The following is a 19,964-nucleotide window of genomic DNA, read 5'->3' as shown; positions in this document are numbered from 1 at the left end:
AGGACAAGCCAGCCTAAATATAGCTATCTCCTAAGAGGCTCTGACAGTACCTGACTAATACAGATGTAAAGGCTCACAGCTATCCATTGAACTGAGTACACGGTCCCTAATGAAGGAGTTAAGAGAAAGGACCTATGGAGCTGAGGGGTTTGCAGCCCCTTAGGATGAACAACAATATGAACTAACTAGTACCCTCAGAGCTCCCAGGGTCTCAACCACCAACCAAGGACTGCACATGGATGGGTCTGATTGTTCTGGCAGCATGTGTATAGTAGAGGATTGCAAATTTGATCTTCAATAGGAGGAGAGGACCTTGACCCTGTGAAAGTTCTGTGCCCCAGTGTAGGGGAATGCCAGGGCCAATATGTGGGCGAGGGTGGGGTGGCAGGCATGGGGAGGGGGGCAACAGGGGTTTGTTCTTGTTGTTTTTGTTTTTTTGTTTGTTTGTTTTTTAAAAGGGAAACTGGGAAAGGAGAAATTACATGTAAATAAAGAAAATATCTAATAAAAAAAACAGACCTTTAAAAAAAAAGTTAAGATTTCAGATATCAAAAGCTCTCCTCGGACCATCTTCTGATGTGTACATCTGGGTTCCCTCACCATGAACTTGGCTTCACACATTAGGAGATAAGTATACCTGGCTGCTCTCCTGAGATGCCAGCCTGTCTTGTACAGGTGACTTACCTAGGAAAGAAGTTTAGGAAAGAAGTTCAAAAGATGTCAATTTGCTAATGTAATTTATGGATAAATTCAAAATTATTTTGATAAACATTTCAAATGCATTACATTGAGCAGAGAACTAGGCACATCTGTTTTTTATTTGTGGTACTGATCATTTTAGATGTAACTTAAGTAGAGATGGGAAAATTACAGGGTAATGCAATTTTCCATTTGGTAATAGAATAATGTCCTATGTGCTTTCATGGATGTAATTCTAAGTGTTAGGGACAGGAAGACTAGTGACTAAGAAGTATGATTTAATGCCAGCTCATTTTACACTGTTCCCCAAAGATGCTAAGTTCTGTGGGCCTTCTGGACATCTGTCATGGGTTTTAGCTGTACTACACATATCCATGTATCTGAGAAAATCAAGAATGAACCCTGGATTACAGAAAAGAACATGTGAGAGGTGGAAGGTTGGGATGGACATAAAAGGCATGTGGAATACAGAAAAACAGCTGTCATGAGTGCTACAAGTGTAGGTAAGAAGTTATTCACTTCACAAGAAAAGAGGAGGAAGTACTAATTTTAGCAGTAGTACTTACATATTCCAATGCTATGCACAAAATGTAAAAATTAATTGTGTTCTGCTGAAAATATGGGTCACATGACCACATCTTCACTCATCAAGGAGTAATTGTAACTCTGTAAATGCTTCTTTCACTGCCATGAAAGAATTGCTTTCATTCAACACCATGCTAATAGTATTTTTCCAAGCTCTGTTTATGATAAAGTAAACTACCTCAGCACATAGAGGGATTTCTCCATGATAAACCAGAAACATCCATGTTGACTACATGTTGTATTGTGCCTTGTTTTATTTTGTTTTTTTTTTTTTAGTTATAATATTCTGGTCATTTTGGAATAATGGTCAATGAAGTGTAATATGTCTAGCGACTAGAGATGTTCCATTCTTGATGAGGCTCCAGGACTTTGGGAAATATTATATCATCCTTGCATGAGATCCAGCCCTGAACACCAACCTCTGATTCTTTGTTTAAGATCAACAAGTCTTTTTATTTCTCATGTGTGACTCTTCCTGTCTGGTACTTGGTCAAGACAACAATGAAATGTGTTACTTATTACAGAGAAATTGGTACCAGAAGTGGGGTTGATGTTATGCTGAACTTTACCATATGGTTCATAGCCCTTTGGAACTGGTTTGTGGAAGAATCTGGAAGAACAGAAGAGAGAAGCCCCGAAGGCTGTAAGCAATACTTTATGGTCCTATCTGACAGGAGTTATATAGATAAAAATACTAAGAGGATCGTGAGCAGTAGAGATCCAGTCCATAAGGTTCCAGAAATAAATAAGGCTCTATTGAGCACTGAGCCAGAGGTCATAAATCATTCTGGAAAAAAATCTGGCTGACTTATCCTGACATTCTGAGACCTTGAGTGAATGAGGCTGAATTGAAATGTAATGGAGTAGTTTATTTGGCAGAGAACATTTCAGAACATGGTAGTGCTCCAGTACTGCTCACTGCTTATATACAGTTTTATGGTAAGAGAGCAAAGATGGAGCAGGAAATACAAAAACATGCAATCTGATGAGAAAATGAATATGTTTAAAACTGATACAAGGTGGGTAATGAGACAGTGGCTGTAATTGTTAAAGATTATCACAATTAAGAAGAAACCATGTGATCTGTACTGGAACAATAGGAAAGGTACCCAGAGGATAAGAGCCTACCCAGGAGAGGCTCCAACTTGAGAAAATTTAATTCATTAAAAGGAAAAGGCCTGAATTGGGTATGCGCTGGAGGGTGTCCTGTTTGAAATAACTGCTTAGGAAAGTACTTTCCCAGATTCTGCCACCAAGGCATGCAAAGACACCTCTGGAGGTGACAGACTACAAGAAGACACACGTTGAGCTGACAGCAGAACTGGGCAGTGTCAACCCTAGGGCTGGTGCTGGTTTTGCAGGTTTGAGAGATGAAAGTGTGAGGGATTATGGTGGTTCATACCATAGTCCTCAAAATCTACCAAGGTTAAAATAAGCATGTCATAGTTGGTCCCTTTGACAGGAAATTCAGAGAAACCATTGTATGAAGCTAGAAAGATGCTGCAGCAAAGGCCCCAGGATGCTAAAATTGCCAGGACCTTGGTATATCTGCCAAAGAAAGCTGCAGACATGGAGTGAAGCTGCCTCAAGAGAGGGGCTATTGGTGCTGCTAGTAGAAGACCAAGATCCTGAGCTGGAGGCCAGCAAAGGCTGCTGGGGCTCAGATGACTTACTCAGTAGCTTCAAAGCTTTAGAATTTTGTGTTTTTCTGCTGGTCTCTGGTCTGGTCATCCCTTCCAAAGCCTCCACTTCCCTCCTTAGAAGTCAGAAGGTTTATTCTTCACCATTGTATATTAGGATTGTGTGACTTTCTTTTTTATAAAGGCTCACGGTTGAGAGCGTCCTGAGTCTCTGAAGATAATTTTGGTATTGGATTTATAGACAAACACACACACACACACACACACACACACACACACACACACACATACACACACACACATGAGGGGGAGAGAAAGAAAAGAAAAATACAGAGTTTGAGAGTTTGCTTTGTGTTGACCAACTATTCTGGGGCATGAGGCCTGCCCTGGATTTTGGTTAAAGTACCCAGTGAGAATCCACTGGGAAAAGGGATTTTTTTCCTCTTGCCATTGTGTGTCAGTTGCAGGCAGCTTCTTGGATAGGGATGGGATTTTTTCTCCACTTTCCCTTTTCTAGTTTGGAATCTTGTCTGATTTGAATCTGTATAGGTTTTGTGTATGTTGCCACAGTCTTCATGACTTTACATGGGTATTGTTCCTTGGAGACATCCATAAACTCTGGTTTTTACAATCTTTCTGCATCCTTCACTACATAGATTCCTAAGCCTCGAGAAAAGGAGTTTGATGAGTGCCTTAGGACTGAGTACTCTAACATCTCTCACTCTCTGTACTCTAGGTCCAGTCATAGATCCCTCGAGTTAATGCCCATCTTCTGTAAGAGGAAGTTTTTCTGATGAGGCTTAAAAAAGGCACTGATCTATGGGTATTGCAAAATGTCATTAGGGATATTGCTATGTTCCCCTAACAGAACCCATTGTATTAGGTTTCCCCCTAGGACCATGACTATCTGGTCTCAGGTTATTGGCCCCTTTAACAGTGTCAGGCACAGGATGGGCCTTAAATCCAATCAAAAGGTGTTTGTTTACTTTCATATTATATGGGCTACTGTTGCACCAGAATATGTTACAGGCTTGAGGATGCTATAGGTCACAGGAATTATAGCTAGAAGATATTGATAATTCCTCCTTCAATAGTGTGCAGGAAACCTTCCAGTGGCATGAATGTTAGTCAGTAGAATGAAGCATCTAGTTAGGCACTAGCCCCACTTTTCCATTCATATCCAATGCCATAAATTATGTCTTCAGCAACAGGGCCTGAACATCAAGTTGTAAGGAGTCTCCACTAGCTTTGGCAATAGCCTGTGGTGCTTGTGGGTTCCCATTGGACCCTTTGGTTAATGACTCAACTATATGTAACCCATTCCTAATACTAGAAGTTTCATTTGATGGCATAAGATGTCTGCTTGGGGTATTGCCTCCCCTATTATGTGGTGACTTCTTTTAGATTCCTTTCGTATAGTATGTATTTGAAGAAGCTTCTACAGTAGTAGATTTCTATATCTTCTTCCAAAGATCTTTCCTGTTAGTTGTCCTTCCCCATGTGCCCTCCCTTACTCTTCTCCCCCATCTGCCTTTCTATTAACCCTCCTATTCTAGTTTCCCTTTATCTCCTCATAACACTGCATTGTATTTCCCCTTCCTTGGGAAACACTTTACCCTCTCCTGATCCCTTACTAGGTACCTAACTTCTCTAGTTATTCTAATTGTAGCATAGATACTGAAAGCTTAAAAGTTACCATACACATGTAAGAGAAAACATAATATCAGTCCTTTGGGGCCTGGGTTATTTCACTCAAGATGATTTTTTCTAGCTCCATCTATTTACCTATAAATTTTATCATTTCATTTTTCTTAGAATATGAATAATATCCCATGTGTAAATGCACCATATTTTCATTATTTACCAGTTGATGGGCATCTAGGCTATTTCCAATTTCTAGCTGTTAGTAATAAAGCAGCAATGAACATTGATACGCTAATGTCTCTGTAGTAGGATGAAGAGTCCTTTGAGTATATACCAAGGGGGATAAAGCTGAATCTTGAGGCAGATTGATTCTGAACATTGTGAGAAATTAACCCAGTGATTTTCATGGTGGCTGTCTAGGTTGGCACATCAGCAATGAATAAGCATCACCCTTGCTAGGATAAGCTGTCACTTTCTTGTTGATCTTGGCCATTTTGACTTCTTATGTTTTGATGTCTTTTTTTTTCTGTTTTTCTTTTTTAAGAGAGGGAGAAAGCACATAAAGTTGGGTGGGAAGGGGATAAGGAAGGATTTGTGAGGAACTTGGGAAGGAGAAATAATGATCAAAATATAGTGAATGGAAAAGATTGAAATTAAAAAATGTTGGGAATGTTAATGACTATGAAGACTTTTGACACTGGAATGAGTACATTTTACATTATCATCTGGCATGGGAGCAAGGGGTAGAATGTTCTAGCTTGAATGTGCAAAGTCCTCCATAAACTCCTGTATTGGAACACTTGGTCCCCACCTGGTGTTACATGCCAGCAGCAATGGTTCTGTTGAAGAAGGTTGTAGAACATTTAGGAGGGTCTTGAGGTTTCATAGCCTAGCCTTACTTCCTGTCTGCTCTTTGCATCTGGACTTTGCATCCAATGTGACCTCATGCTCTTGTCCCCTTTCTTACCACAGGGACTGTATTCCTGAAAGCATTAGGACAAAATAAACTCTTCCTACTTAAAGTTGTTCCTTGCAACTTGAAGTCAGTCACAGTGTTAAAAAGAGTGACTATTGTAGAAGTCACTCCTTCCTCCTGCCTATCCCTCAAAGCTCACTAACAAGAGCACAGCAACAAACATCCAAACAACTCTATCAAAAGGTGTGAACATGAGCACACTATTATTCCTAAAGAATAAAAAGACCCCCATTCTATAACCCTCCAGGAAGCCCCATCTCTTAAAGTTTCTACAAAACAGTACACTGGGTAGCCCCAGAACTTCCCACTGCTTGGGTGAAAAAGTTTGCTTTTAGTCCCTGTACCCATTGTCTGTGCCCATACAGGACCACATATGACAGCCCAATTTTGGTAGACCCTGATTTCAGAATAGAGCATGCCTGTCCAGTCTTTATGCTGTTATAGTTCAATACAGAGCTCAACCTCAATAAATCATGCTACATAATGGTAAAATTTATACTGAAGACCACATGCTCTACCAATCTCTATCCTCTCAAAATCCCTTTTCTTAGAGCAATGGACTAAACACATTCATAGTATATAAATATCAAAATGAGTCAGAATCAATCTTACTTACAGATTAAACTATTTTTTCCTGATTGTGGTTTTCAATGTGACCTATAAACTTCACACACATGTCTGGTTTGAAGAGCTCTAGATTTGGAGCTAGTGGTACAGGTCAGGACCTGATTTTAGAAGACAAAGGGAAGTATGATTTTGACACTGGATGAGTATTGTAATGAAATAGGGATCTTAGATATTTCTTTAAATTCAAGAAATTGACATGAGAGACCATTGAAATGTATAGGGAATTAGCAATAACTGATTCAGTTGGGGTCCTCCAGAGAAACAAAATCAACAGGATGAATACATATTATTAAAAGTTATTTACAAGGTATGACTTTCATAATGAGGGTAGATAGTCCAATAATAGCTATACACACATACTGGAGAAGCAGAGCCCCTAGTAGTCCATTGATCTATGAAAGCAGATGCCCATGCACTCCTGAGATAATGCTGAAGACTGAGAGGCTGGCTAGACAGTTGCTGCTCTTGTGCCTGCATTGGAAGACTTTAGAAGGTGGAGTCTGACACTGAGGAAGGGAAACACCAGTGACAGTCACACTCAGAAAAAATGATGTCACTCTCTTCTCATACCTCTATATATGGGCAGTCTGCATCCACTTGGAGGCAGGTCTTTGTATTGTCCTTTAGTCTACTCTAGCAAGGTTCATAGGCAAGGTTGATGGAGGTGTGTCTCGTGGGTGGTTGAAATCCTGTCCAACTCACAGGAAAACACACCTATCGCAGGGTCTCTCCTTCCTCTGAACCGGAAATGAAAACACAGCTGTAAAAAGCAGATTTAATGGTAATGGATACTTACTAAGAAATCATGAATGCAAACGAATATTTCATAGGATGCTTTTAAAGTGGGAAGTAGAGGCTGAGCCTTGTACATATATTTTGATAAACAGAAGTAGAATAGATATGGCTATATTAAATATCCTTCTTCCAAAACAGCTAGCAGAAATGCATAGGGAAGCCCCTGAACCTCTTCTGCCTGAGTCCCACGTTCTGAAAGTCCAGCATCAGCTTCTCTCTGCCTCCTTCCTCACAAAGGCAACCTGCCAGGTAGTCTGTGTTCTGCACATTGCTTCCTAACTGGAACCAGGCAGCTGCAAATGTCCATAATTACAGGAGATCCAGTCATTTTCTGCTCTGCGGTTGGAATAATGACAGTCTTATTTTCATTACCATTCTAATGGCTTCGTGTTCTGAATCACTGTGATATTATTAATAACGGCAAAGGGGCCTGACTTAGCCTGAGGAAAGCCTTCCCATACATCACTTTAAGGGCAGTGGGTGAACTGACAGGTTAACGAAGCTGCTCAGACACAACTGAGCCATGCACCACGCAGCCATAAATAGAAGCATGTGGGGAGGAGACACAAGCACAAGCACTTTACTCAATTGATCGTTCTTGGGACATATTTACCTCAGAGCACAGCCCACACTACCAAGTAGCGTTATTTTATATTTTTAGAATCTCTTAATTCATTTTGTATGAATCTCATACACATAAACAATGGATTTTGATTGAATACAGACTCATCCTGTAATTCCCCCTAGAATCCACCCATACACCTCCTTCTCAGTTTCACAATCCCTTTTTTTAAAAATAACCCGTGAAGTCCAACTAATAAACATCTTTTATTCTAAATCACTTTTTTGAATAAGCAGCATTTGACTCAGCTCTCAAGGTTTCTCTAAGAATGAGCACCCTCACCTCCAAAATGGCATAGCAGAATTACCTTGAAATAGAAAGCATATAAAATATGGCAAAGCGGCAGAAAATGTTCCTGATGCAGGAGATGTTGACATATCTTTGTTTGGCAGGGATCTAAAATGTCTACCTCACTCTCTCAGTAATATAATGTGTCCAGGGTCTAGGGATAAGCTGCCCCTCCCCCAGGTTGCCTTATATTTGTCTCTGAACTCTGTGGATTGGAGGTCTCTCCCCTGACACACACACACCCTTCGTCTCCTAGTTTGCATGCACATTCTTGAAAATGTACAGTGACAGCTTTACCAGTGTCTCACAAGGGGATTTGTTCAGACCTGGGTGGAAAACTGAGGGATTTTAATGAACAGAAGTAGGGAGAACACAGGGTTCTCTGGTCTAGGAAACACTAGTAGTCTTTTCATTGTGTTGTTAGATGCATGGGAGGGAGGCCCCAAGCATCTTCATTCCTTGCCTCAAACTAGTTTTCCTACTTGATCATAAGACCAGCACTGTCCTGAAATACAATCTGCCAGAAAAGTCAGCTGGTCGTGTGGGCCTTAGATGATTTTGGCAAGGGAACCATGCCTGTCTCATGGCTTCTCTCCAGCCTCTGCCCCTCCTTCTTCCCTCCAGATTTGGGTTTCATTCTCTCTGCCTTGAGCAATCATCTATTAATGTATCATATTCTTTCCCCCGTGGTATCAGCAAACCCAACTCTGGCCACTCTGTACCAGCAGCTATGTACTTAACTTTGCTCACCACATTAGCCATAGAACGCTGCTCTTCTATCATCTTCTACTTCCAAGGCCTTCCCCATTCTGTCTGTCAAGAGCTGTGACAGAGTACGGGTGCCATCGTGCCAGCCCTGATACTAAAGGAACATGGGGCCAAGAAGCACAGGAGGCAGGTGGTAAGTCAGACATCACTTTCTTTCGGCCATCTGTGAACAAGAAAAATCCCCAGGATCCATTTTTCTGGAATGGAAGCAAAGGATCTCATTTCAGAACCAGTCAATGTGACATCCATGTCTTCTTATTGTGAGTTAGATGGGGCTCATTTCCCTAAGGGGAAACCATTCCAACTCAAGAACATTTAATATTTAATAAAAAGTTATTATTTGTTTGGGGTCTTATCTAAAATATGTGAATGTATATCTCACTTCAAGAAGACATTGCAATTTGAAGGCATGCATATGACATTTTAGAAACAACTTTCCTATGTGATAAGAACCAAAATCTCAAATGTATGACATCTGGCATCTAGTAATATACTCAAAGAAAGCATCATAAAAGAACAATGTAAATTTGAGAAACAGATGAAGAAATTTGTTAAAATGGCACGCTCCCCCATGGATCACCAAAATCCCTTCATTACCTTCTGAGATGCCATTTGAAACACATGAGGACCAACTTGAACTGACACACACATGAAGAGGTGAGTTCAGCAGACCTGTTGGCTCAGAGAGTTAGCACACAGCTGTCTCAGGTGAGCCAGACCACCTGTGAACAAGTCCTGACTCCAGCAAGGGCAATGGGTTGACAGATCAACCAGTTGTCCTTGAGTTGACCTTTGACTCCTTCATATCCGAATACACAGATCCTTTAAATAACAAAAATATTGTTTCTATATTTATGAAGAAATGTTCAAAACTCTGGAGAGATTGTGCCACCTGCAAAGTGCTTGCTGATCAAGCAAGAATACTGACTTAGGGACTCTGGAGCTCACATTAAAAACAGAAGTTCAGATGTGGTGGCATGGACCTGTAATTTCAGCACAGGAGAGGAGAGCACATTGATGAAAATGGGATCCCTGAAGCTCACTGGCCAACTAGTCTACTCAGCTTTGCTCTCTAGGTTTGGAAAACTTGTCTCAAAAGATGGAGAGCAATAGGAAGACATTCAACACCCGCACCAGCCTCCCCATGCATACATATGCATACCTGTGCCCCAACAATCACAGGTGTAAACACACACACACACACACACACACACACACACACATCACCAAAGGGTACACACCTCTCACACCCTTACAACAAAAAAATACCAGTGTCTAGCACAAGGTGACTTGTATGTAAAGCTCTGATCTTAATATTACAAGCACTGTTGCAACCAGCGAAGTGTTGGAAACTGCCTTAAACTTGGCAGTCAAACGAGCAAGCCTAGTGCCTCTGCAGGGGCATTACAGCAGCATCTCACCTCTCAAGTGAGCCACAACAGAATTTGTGTTCTTAGCTCCAGCTAAGGACTTGGTTTTCCTTTGTTTGTCTGCTTTCTGTTTTTCATTATAAACATGAAGCCTGTGCCCTGCACATGTTAGGAATGGCAACTGAACCATCAAGCATGATGACCAAGTCCCTCTGAAGTGTCTGAGATATGGGGAATTTCAAACAGCATTGCCTGTCACGGGCAGGACACTGAGGTCATGAGAGGATGCTATCCTTGATGAACCTCTATGAGGACCAGACACCTCTACCCACATGTTCTTTAATCACCCAGTAGGGATATTCCCTGGATGACTTAGGCCAGGAGTGAGTTGGATTTTTAACAGTGTAGGTACTTATTAAAGGAAATTCTTTTTTTTTCTATTTCCCATTCTTTATTGAAAACAACAACAAAAAAGCATGTTTTACAAAATGGACAAAACTAAACTAAATCTAAGAACACCAGTCACAGTAAGAAATAGTTGAGAAAATACCCCTCACGTTTCCATGGATGATTTCAGTTCAACTTTTTTTTTTAGTTATTTTCTTTATTAACATGTAAATTTCTCCTTTCCCAGTTTCCCCTCCAAAAAACCAAACAAACAAAAACAACAAGAACAAACCCCTTGTTGCCTCCCCCCTCCCCATGCCTGCCATCCCACCTCAGGAGTTGCAGAGATTAACTATGGAGCAGAGACTGAAGGAAGGACAAGCCAGCCTAAATATAGCTACCTCCTGAGAGGCTCTGACAGTACTTGACTAATACAGATGTAGAGGCTCACAGCCATCCACTGAACTGAGTACACAATCCCCAATGAAGGAGTTAGAGAAAGGACCAGTGGAGCTGAGGGGTTTGCAGCCCCTTAGGACGAACAACAATATGAACTAACTAGTACCCTCAGAGCTCCCAGGGTCTCAACCACCAACCAAGGACTGCACATGGTGGGTCTGATTGTTCTGGCAGCATGTGTATAGTAGAGGATTGCAAATTCGATCATCAATAGGAGGAGAGGACCTTGGCCCTGTGAAGGTTCTGTGCCCCAGTGTAGGGGAATGCCAGGGCCAATAAAGGAAATTCTCTAGGGGGATGACATTGAAGGGGAGTGCTCCAGGCAGAAACTGCATAGTCCTCGAGAGCCTCCTCAGAGCCAAATGCCCCCTTTGTCCACACAGCCTCCACCTTAGGAGAAGCCATATGGGGCCATCTTGGGCTTTGGTGCCAGCCTAAGTCAGCACAGCCACAGGCAAGCTAACAAGGAAGCCTTAGGCTGGAGCTGCTCATGAATCATCCCTTTCTGAGAAGCTTGGGGCCTTGTCTTTCCTGCATCCTGACTGCTTAAGAGGACCAGTAGCAGGTAAAAGAAACATCTGCACAGCTATGTGGGGTCACTTTAGGATGGAGGTAGCATCAGAAGCCCAAGACCCTAGAAGGCTGCAAAGCCCTGCCCCTGTACTGCTCCAGCTCCAGGAACAGCAATTTCAGTGTCTGCCACAAGAGATCACCACAGCGTGTTTGTTGGCTGACAAACACCCGCAGGTTGCAATTACAAAATGGGTCTCACCATGCCGAACGGAAGGGTCAGTAGGTAAGTGTGTCCTGAGGACTTGGAACTCTCCATTCACCACTGTACCAGCTTCTAAAGGATTTCTCTCGAATTCTTTGATCTGGGGCCTCTCTTTTGTTTTCAGGGCTAAAAGCATAATCCTGCCCTGACAGCTTCTCTTGGTCCAAATATTCTGTCCTTCCCTTCCTCTGTCTGTGTCCAACCCTCCACACCTTGCTCATATGTACCTATGGGTTCATTTAGGACACATCTATATTTACAGTATAACCTCCCAAGTAAGATTCCACGTTGGCAAAGAAGCACCCTTACTTTCCTCATAACTTTGGCAAAACACTCAATCAAAGCAGCTTAAAGAAGGAGGGCTGGCTTTGACATAGACTTTGAGGACACATCGGCCACTGTGCAGGGAAAAAGTATGATCTCAGGGGTGTAGGGTGACTGGTCTCATTGCACCTACAGTCAGGAAGACATGAAAGATGAATACTGGTACTCAGACTTTTTCCCTTCTAGATTTGGTGGGCAACTACAGCCTGTGGAAAGGCACTGATAACATTCAGGGTGGACCTCCTCCTTCAGTTCAAACTCTCTGGAAATGCCATCAAAGACATGCCCAAAGGCGTGTCTCGCTGGCCACTCTGAATTCAGTCAAGTTGACACTCAAGACCAACCATCACAGCCACATCTCTCCCAGATTGTAGAGTCTGGGACCTGGGTAGCCTTGGGAGATGCCTTCCTGCCTGTCACAGTGGTGCTTGCCAGGCCCGGCTTTCATCAAGCTAGGCCCCAGCATCAGTCCTGAGAGTCTCCTCATGGATGCTGTACTTGGAAAAGCTTCAGCAAACTTGATGCATTAACTGAAGTTCTGTGAAAGGAGCAACAAAAGCCAGGGCACAAACTGGAGGGAGCAAATGCTCAATAAACATAATAGTGCCTACCTTTGGGGAGCTCAAACATATCTATTACAAAACTTTAGATCTAATTCCAAGGATTGGCAAGACATAAAAAGAGATATACCTAGAATCAAGTACACTCTTCCATGCCAGCAGCAACCTGGAGAGTATTGTTTAAGAAGAAATTGTACTTACAATGGACACAAAATATAAAATATTTAGAAACAAATTTAAGAATTGATGTATGCCCTCTATAAGTCAAATAACCAGCTTCCTGGGAAATAGAAACACCTTCAATCTAGAGTTCCCCCATTTCAACACTAAAAGAGCCAGGCTCCTCCTGAGGCAACTCCAGCATCAATACACTGTCAGTGTGTCCTTTCCGTTCCTTTTCAGTTAAAACTCTACAGAGCAAGCTGAGCATGCCCAGTGGTGCTCCTGCCTATCACTTTAATATTTGCACATGCTCCATAACCTTAAAGTGAGCATACTCAGGAAAGGGCTAACTCTTACATGAGTATGTATAAGTGTCTGAATTCATTCCCCATGTTCCCTCACTTTGGAGCTAATCCCTGTGGCCTCTCTGCCTGTTGCAGGTAACAGCTCTCTACCACTTCATGTCTTGGCCATGCACATTTAGGCTTTGTTCTCATCATGATGAAAAGCCACTGTGCTCAGTTACAGAGATGCTTGATACAGTATCAGTAATTAACAGGTTAGTTGATAGATCCAATGCAATTTGCATATGATCCTTCATGGACCATTAGGGAAGAGCTCTAAACCTCATCCAAAAGACTAAAGGAAGGGAGACCACCAGGCTGGCTGTGGAGTCAGGGGAACCAGGCTGGTTGTGGAGTCAGGGGAACCAGGCTGGTTGTGGAGTCAGGGGAACCAGGCTGGCTGTGGAGTCAAGGGAACCAGGCTGGTTGTGGAGTCAAGGGAACCAGGCTGGTTGTGGAGTCAGGGGAACCAGGCTGGCTGTGGAGTCAGGGGAACAAGGCTGGCTGTGGAGTCAGGGGAACCAGGCTAAAAGCATATGCAGTGCTTGCATGCTTGTGAGTCACACACCTCGGACAAGTTGCCACCCTCTGGAAATGTTGGGTACCTTCTCTATTCAGCAGAGACAGGCCACCATTCGGGGGATCCTAAATGCCAGGCAACAGAGTGGTAAATTGAGCTGATCCCAGCATGCCCTAGAAACTATACTAAAGGTTCAGAAAGTGCTGCGTGAGATGGAAACAATACTGCAGTGTGAAGACTTCAAACAGCACTGTATCAGAACAAGAGAGAAGGAGAGAGGATGATGGCTCAAGTTCAGTCCATGTGTGCTGTATGTGACATCTTATCAAACATCCAATCGAAGGGATACTTGGCTGAATTTAATTATCGCACCCAAATATGCATGTATTTAAATATCACACTGAATATTATTAATGAATGGGCAACAAAAAATTAATAGTCAATTTTAATGTAGTCAATGTTAGCCCCAGAAGAAACAGTGTCTACAATTTGGGATGAAGAATTTAAAAAATTATTCTTTGGGGATCATCCATCTTTCCAACAAGCCCCATAACTGTTTTTTGTTTTTTATTTTTTAAATCAGGATGTGATAAAGCCAGACAGTGGCCACTAACCCATTCTGTAGTTCAGGAATAAGAAAGCAGGAAGGCTCAGGTATACCTAGTTGTTCCAAGAGCTCCAAGTATGAGGACGACTACAAAGGCACAAAGAATTAAGCAGATGGCAAGAAGATCCAGTGACGCCTGCTACAGGGATAAAAGTTAGAAATTGCAGGGAAAGTGTTGAAAGAGAAATTGACTGAAATGAGAAATTGCCCTAGGGCCTGGTGTTTCTTTTGCACACCCTTGGGCTCCTGAGGTTGTGTTGCTTGCCTGTGCCAGCAGCTGGAGGGTCAGGGTGTTCCAAGCCCTGACTCACTACTGATCCTGGCTGTAGAGTGTGGGCTCCACTCTAGGGGGAGTTACCTTTCCAGCCAGGGCCCCTTGTGTCTTAATTTCTCCTAAGTCACAGAGAAAAGCAGCAGGGCACGCCTAGACTTACCTATCTCTTATCTCTGGCAGCCACACTTCATTTCAGCCAGGGCCATCTCTGTACTTTCCCTTCAATGTGCCCCAGGCCCTTTGTACCTGAACTCTTTATCTGTAGTGTTCCCAGACTTTGTAGTTGGCTCCCTCTTCAGGTGTTTTCTCTCAACATCACCTGTTTTCCAAAGCAACTGAATGTAGCAACTGAAAGCATCAAAATGGCAAGGTTCAATGCCACAGCTTGTCTTTTTTTCCCTCTACCTACTACCACAACTGTTGGATTATTTTTGTTATTTATTTATTTGTTTGTTTGTTTGTTTGTTCGTTTGTTTTTTGCTTCCTTCTGACTAAAGTGTAAGTGTGGATGGGCTTCAGTGTCCTCTGCTCTCTGGAGAACCCGGCTCACAGCTAAGAAGCTAAGAAACAGCCCTGTGGCTGCAGCTTTGAGACTCACAGCCTAGTCCTCTGTGCTGGGGGAGCAGGGCAGGGAGTCTCACTCCCCAGGGTGTTACCAGCAGAGTAGGAACAACTCATCTCCAAGAAGAGGTTTCCCCACATCTCTGCGTTTATTGTCCATTGCTGCCTCATCCTGAGACTCCATCTGGCACTGCCTGCTTTTTTTTTCCATTCCCCTCCCCCCATGCTTGACCTCAGTGTGATATGCAGCTTTCTACCTAGGCTGCTCCCTCTCTTGGCCCACCACAAGCCTTCTCTCTGACTGCTAACCACATCCTAATGTCTGTGTCTCAGAGGATCCAGTCAGACAGAATGCAGTCACTACTCTACGCTGCTCAGTTCTGCGCTTTTAGTGCCTTGAAACTGTACTGTCCATTAATGCATTTAGCAAATCCAACACTAAAAACGTTCAAGCCACAAACACACACACACACACACAACAAAACAACTCAGTTGTATTTTATGTTTCTAAATTAACCAAATAAATAATACTGCTGAGTTGCTTAGGCAGAAATCACACAGCGTTGAGTAGTTATAAGTATCAGATCACCGTGAATTTTTATGAAAGAGACATTAAACTTGATCCAAAAGTGATTTCTCTGAAGACCACTTCTAAGGAAATCATTTCAAACAAGCAGAACCAGAAACACAGCGGGCATGACGTGAACCAACCCACATTGGCTCTGGAGTAAGCACAGCAAGTTCCCCACCATCCTGAGCTGAAGACTTAAGTTACTTAGAGGAGTGAAGTATGAACATGATTTGGAATGAGCTGTAAGAAACCTGCTGATCAAACTGAGCCTTGGAAAGCTGTCTTTGTATCTCCGAAGCTTCCCATACTTGGCTTCTGGAGCTCGGGCCACTCCTGTTCTTCGGGGAGACTCAGAGTGACCTAGGTCCTGTGAAGTCAATGTAGCCTGCCTCGCTAGAGAAAACAGTTCTCTCTGTATATGATGAGCAGGATTTAAATCACACCGGGGCTCGTTCTATCTCCCAAGGCTAAATGCCATGGAACATGCACTTGGTATTGTTGATGTTCCGTGGGCAACGGATTCTGAAACGTTTTATCGACTTACTAATAGTTTCTGAGAGCATGACAGAAAAGAACTGCATTAAGCATAGAAATCAATCATAGCTATTGTATGCCTCCAAGTTGGAAAAATAGAATGAATCAAGCTGAGAGTCTTCTAAGAACTTGGCTGAACTCAGGTCTGTGCCTGTACATGCCACTTGCTGTGTTTATCTCTCCTTGTACATAGCAGGTTGCAACTCGGGAGTCAGAGCAAGAAACACTCATGGAGAGCCGAGCCCTATACACTCACACATCTACACATTCATGTGCTAGGTGTATAGCAGCAAGAGTCAGACCAAACAACTCTACAGTCATTATCTGTGGGGTTCTGACACAATCTCCTCCATCTATGAGTCGAATCCATTAGTAAATAAATAAATAAATAAATAAATAACAACAGCAATAATAAAATTAAATTATATTAAAAAGCCCATGTCCTGGGATAATGGCTACTGTGCAGGAGCAAGGTGGGGGAGTTCAGATAGTCCCTCTATGAAGGAAGGGTAGGTCTACTGACACTACTACTGGGAGGGTGACAAGGGACATCTAGACCATCAGAAATCTTTCCATGTTGAGCAATGAATGTTTCCTGTCCAGGGATGCCAAGTATCCCCAGAACAGACAATGCCACTACACACCCCATCTTCCCCTTTTTCTTGAATCCTTTTTATTTATTTTTTCTTTCTTATTTGTTATTTGTGAATTCCACATCATGCACTTATCTTTGCTCTCCTCATACCCCGCTTCCACCCTTGCAAACCCCAGTAGAGTAAAAGCTCTCATTATGGAAGCTGTAGTGTGTTCGATGGCATACCCTTTTGTCCACACTTCTTTGCTTGCAATGACTCATTGGTCTGGTATGAAGACTCTAGTTTCTGCTACTCTATCAATACTGGGACTCCTCTGGGATATTCGATCCTTGCCCTGTGTTATGGAGATCTTGTTGTTTCAGATGTGTTAGACTAGCCCCTTTATGTGTTCCAACAGTTCATCAATGGGGTAGATGTTGGAGTGGGCCAATACAAATTCCCCGGATCTGGACCCATCTGAGCTGGTCATCTGGCTTACTCTCCCACCCCAGGGCCAGTTCACCAGCAGCCCCCTCAACCAGGGTCAGCATTATCCTGCTACCCAGGTGAGCACAGGGCCTGCTCTAACACGATGAGAAGGGGGCATCTCTCCTGAGTACTGCAGCTGGCTAGGGGCAGGGTCTGCCATCTGCAGGGTCTACTATCCTGCTTTCAGTCTCCAGGGTCAGCTCTACCAAGGTGCCCAGGTGAGGGTGATGCCAGTTCTGCACAGCCCTCAGGCATCAATATGTCCCTGTGATGTCTGCTTAGCCTTTGGTAGTAACAGACCCCTGTTGCTGCAGGGACAAGGACCCAGATGTGGCCCCAGTGGCAGGCCAGGACCCCACCCAGTCCTAGCTGTCATCACTGGCTACTCACATCAGGCTGTTCCTCACTACTCTCAAGTCTCCAGTTCTGCCTCTCTTCACTGTGCCCATATCCTTCTGTTTCTCTTTCTCTTCCATTTCTCCACCACTCTTTTGCTACTCTTATTGGCCCCCTGGGTCTCAGGATGTCTGGGGCCATCTCAGAAGTGGTCTTAGGAACCCTATGCCCCACTCAAGCATTATAGTGTCAGTCAGGACTCGAGCATGGTCTGCCCACACCACCAGACCTGGGCTCCCTGTCCAGACCCCATAGCACTGGTCTGATGGTTGTCTTGGACTTGATCTTTGCTCAAGCTGTCAGAGTGACCCCATCTGTCTTGGGCTCACTCCAGTCCAGGACCTGTGGTCTCAGGAGGGTGGGGGTGAGGGATTTAGCTAAGTCTCTGACTTGCTTCCTACCCTGGAAGCCTGAATAGGCCTGCCTGGAGCCCAACTGTCCATCATCTCAGTCTAGTTCCCTGTCCAAGACCCCGACTCTAAATTGGTGGTCATCTCAGGATAGCTTTTTACAGAGATTGTTAGGCTGCTAATTATTCAGATAGTCATTGGTGAGGACTCTTGAGCGTAGACATAGCCTCTCTCCTTTCCACCACCTACTGGCACACCTGTGACACAGCAGCCACACCTGTAGCCACACCTGTAGCCATAATTGTAGCCAAACTTGCAGCTACACCTGTAGCCACACCTGCAGCCACACAGGAGCTACACCTGCAGCCACCCAGGAGCCACACCTGCAGCCACACCTGCAGGTTTCTCTTGAATTCTGAGACTTCTGTGAATTGTTTATTTAGAAAGTTTCCCTACTAAAGAGAAACATTCATTTATTATCTTAGAGTGCCTCCGTATCCCAGAAGATACACACCTGGGACAGCATCTCCTTGATGGGAGTAGGAGATTAGAGAGGAGAATTCTGCCTCCTTGTCTACTTACTGACTGCTAGGCAAATGTGATTTGTTTAGGAGGGTTCACTCTGGGCTTATGGAACTTAAACAAATGTATCAGTAAACTCTTATGAAATACTTAGAAAACTTAGCACAGAAACTCCTTCCTACAGAATTGTGAGGAAGAAATGGCAAACATTTTAACCCTCTCTGTTCCTGAGATGAGCCTAGTCTGTAACACTTGGTGGAGAAATTTGACCTGAAGAGACACAGAAACTATAAGGGAGCAAAGACTGGGATCTAGGACTCAGCTTCATATGTGATCTGTGACGAGCCCTAGAGAATGGTGTGGCATGCAGAAGCCATCACACACAAGACAACACACACACAGCTGAGAGAGGCTGGCAAGATGCAGCTCTCCAGAGCTGTATGTTGTACGGCACAGAGGAGAGAATACTGATGTTTAAAGGAGAAAGCCATGCACCTTAAGTTGCATCTTCAAATGTGGAATGTGTCTGTCACCATGATTTCTAATCTGATGTTGGTGAAATAGTTGGCTCATCCTCTGTTTGCTTTCAGACTAGACATTACAGCAGCTAGGGGTCTTTTCTCACTTTTCACCTAAGAAGTTTAATGCTAATCTTCCTTGTCAACTTGACGGCATTTAGAATCACACGGAAACATCCCCTAGGCAAGTCTCTGGGTGTGTTTCCCAAACTATTTAGCCAAGAAAAAAAAACCCTAAATGTGAGTGGTGCATTCCATGGATGGGGTCCCAGACCAAAAAAGGGGAGAAAATAAAGGAAATAACCAGATGCATCTCTCTCTGACTGGAGATGCAATGTGACCATGAAACCATTTGGTCATGTGACCATGTGACCCCTGCCATGGCTAGAACATATCTCACTGACCCCATCTTCCCTACTAAAATGGACTCTGTCTTCAAACCATAAGCCAAATAAGCCCTTCCTTACTTCCCCAACTTGCTTTCTTCCATCACTTAGCCACAGAAGCAAGGAAAGGACAGTTCCTGAAGCTAATCTGCTGTATAGTGAGGACTGCTGCTCAGCTTGCAGATGGCTGCCTTCGTGTTGGGCTCTCACATAGTAGAGGAGGGAGGGAGAGGGAGAGAGAGAAAAGGAGACAAACAAGAGAGACAGAGAGACTGAGATAGTGAGAGACAGAAAGAGAGATCAAGTAAAGAAAGGCAGACAGACACAAAGAGGCAGCTGTCATGTCTTCTACAGCCATCAATGCCATTCCTGAGAGTTCATAATCCCTATTGCCTACACATCCTTGTACCAACACACCTGGATTCAAGTCTCAAGGCATAATTCTGAAGCAACTCTTTCAGTCCACAGTAGCTCTCAGTCCACTCCCTTGCCTTCAGTATAGACACCTGTCTATCTGTCCATCCATCCATCCATCCATCCATCCATCCATCCATCCATCCATCCATCCATCTATCTATATATCTATCCAACTATCTATCTATCTATCTACCTATCTATCTATCTATCTACCTATCT

The 19,964-nt window shown here is 43.4% G+C and overlaps 1 non-coding gene across 1 annotated transcript; it reads right to left on the bottom strand.

The window, feature by feature from the left end:
- Nucleotides 1–18,068: 18,068 nt before the first annotated feature.
- LOC116084009 lies at nucleotides 18,069–18,204 on the bottom strand. The gene has a single exon (XR_004115988.1). It is a non-coding gene; the product is annotated as a small nucleolar RNA SNORA17 (small nucleolar RNA).
- Between the last annotated feature and the right edge of the window lie 1,760 nt (nucleotides 18,205–19,964).

The sequence above is a fragment of the Mastomys coucha genome, unplaced genomic scaffold, assembly GCF_008632895.1.
Source record: "Mastomys coucha isolate ucsf_1 unplaced genomic scaffold, UCSF_Mcou_1 pScaffold8, whole genome shotgun sequence".
NCBI lineage: Eukaryota > Metazoa > Chordata > Mammalia > Rodentia > Muridae > Mastomys > Mastomys coucha.
Note: the sequence above shows the minus strand (reverse complement) of the source record. Positions and strands in the feature narration are given on the sequence as shown.